General features: G+C 28.8%; 1 protein-coding gene across 1 annotated transcript in view; it reads right to left on the bottom strand.

The window, feature by feature from the left end:
* Positions 1-1,895, bottom strand: part of LOC106472324 (major facilitator superfamily domain-containing protein 6-like protein A) — a 7,781-nt gene extending 5,886 nt beyond the window's left edge. The window contains exon 1 of the mRNA XM_013932962.2: positions 1,819-1,895. The gene's annotated coding sequence lies outside the window, so the exon portion shown is untranslated. The remainder of the gene's footprint in view (positions 1-1,818) is intronic.
* Positions 1,896-2,101: the final 206 nt, after the last annotated feature.

Here is a 2,101-nt window from a genome sequence, read left to right on the forward strand (position 1 = left end):
ATACTTGTGTCCCCTAGTCCTACTATTCTCACTGTTAAATATAAAAAAAGATGATGCACCAACACTATCAATTCCCTTTAGAATCTTAAACACCTCAATCAGATCCCCATAACTCTTCTTTTTTCAAGAGAAAACATTTTGAGAGATTTCAGCCTCTCCTCATTCTAGTAACCCTTTCCAACAATTCGAGGAGCCCAAGACTGAACACAATATTCCAAATGTAGCCTAACCAGTGACCTATACAATGACATTATAACTTCTTTAGACTGCATTCAATATTTCTGTAAAAACAACCTAAAATCATATTTGCCCTACCACTAGAAACATCACACTGCTTGGATGGCTTTACTTTATCACAAGCTCCAAAAAATATACACGTGAATGAAAAAGAGTTACAAAAGTCACATATCCCTCATCCTCTTCCTGAAGCCAGTAAATCACATTTTTGTAAATAACCTCATAATTTAAATAATAGTTTTTTTTACCAGCAGAAAGAAATACAGAACTTTATCAATTTAGTACATGAAAAGTTTGAAGACAGCTTGAATGGGTAATGAAGAAAACTTTATAATAAGTTTGAAGATGAAAAAAAACTTTGTTGAGATGTTGTACATTTGTTACTCCATTAAGCTTGCAATAAATTTTCTTCATTACCCATTCAATCAATTTTCAAACTTTACTGTCTCAAAATGGGTTTCTTCTCAGCAGTCTAAGCACATAATAAAACATTATATATTTCAATATTTATTACACCTTTATTTCAAGAATATTTATTTCACTATTCTTTACAACAGTAGTTTCCAAACTTTAACATCCTGTAATCACCTTTAATGAAAATGCCAAATCTTGTAAACCCTCTCTAAAAACAAATATTTTCCAGGGTTTTTTTCTCTTACCTAGGATAAATTATAAAAACATTGATCTTTGAAATACAAAATTTGTTTTTCTTATATCACTTTTAATACACAATATTTATTATTATATTATGAAAACAGCAACACTCTTCCAAGGTTTCACTTTTGTAACTCGTATCTCTTTGGGTTAAGCCTAAACTTGTTCTTCATATTTAATTTTAAAAACAAGACTACTAGTCTATTTAATTTTAAAAAGTGGCAAAAAATATCCTCTTCACTTTTCCATTTTTCATGAGGAGTCTTGAAGTTATAATCTACTCAGTGTAATGGATGTGTTCAAACATTTTTACTTCTGCCATTATGGGATTTTTTTCTAAGAACCCCTAAAAGGGTTCACAAACCACAGCTTTGAAAAGACTGCCTTACAATATGAAATATCATATTCAGCTACAGATTAACTATTTTCTCTGCTACAATTAATTTTATGTTGTATTCCATTTACACATAATAAAATTTGAAACTATTCAATTTATTGTACAAGTAATATGTCAACATCATGATAGTTTGTCATAACTTCTTTATACAGAGTTGGTGCAATGAATGGTAAATTTCACACAATTTTTTAGACAAGATGTACACAATCCCACTAATGTAACACGAACAAGCTTTACTTAAAAACATTGTAATATTTGACACATTTAAGGATAGAAAATGTTTCAGATCAAACTGCCAAGTATAACAGCACAAATAATCTGCCATATCATTATCAATCAAGACTCATCACTGCATTTACACTTTACAATTATTTTACAAGATAGATAATATATATATATAGTATACTATTAGCAGTAAAGAACAGATTTTTGTTTACACTCAAAATAACTTTAGCATTAAGTTTGAGTCTGATTAACGCAATTTAGTTAAAGATACTTCAATACCAAAAACTTATAAATATTCTTATCACCTTTTAAATTTAAGCGTTGACTATACTTAAGCCTACATTCCTTGAACAAAAATTTGTACAAATCATTTTCATTGATCTAACGCTACAACTTAGGGATACTCTTGTCATTTTACTCCACCAGGTGTAAATAACATACATATAAATTGTTGCGCAGGGAGAACAAACAAAGTAACGTAAATTGTATTTAGGATATTTTTCGATTAGTTTCAAAATTTTCATAATAGTAATCTTATATTCGCGTATTTAAAACTTTACTTTAAATTTCTATACATATATTTTCTTT

Source organism: Limulus polyphemus, unplaced genomic scaffold (assembly GCF_000517525.1).
Source record: "Limulus polyphemus unplaced genomic scaffold, Limulus_polyphemus-2.1.2 Scaffold5245, whole genome shotgun sequence".
Classification (NCBI taxonomy): Eukaryota; Metazoa; Arthropoda; class Merostomata; order Xiphosura; family Limulidae; genus Limulus; species Limulus polyphemus.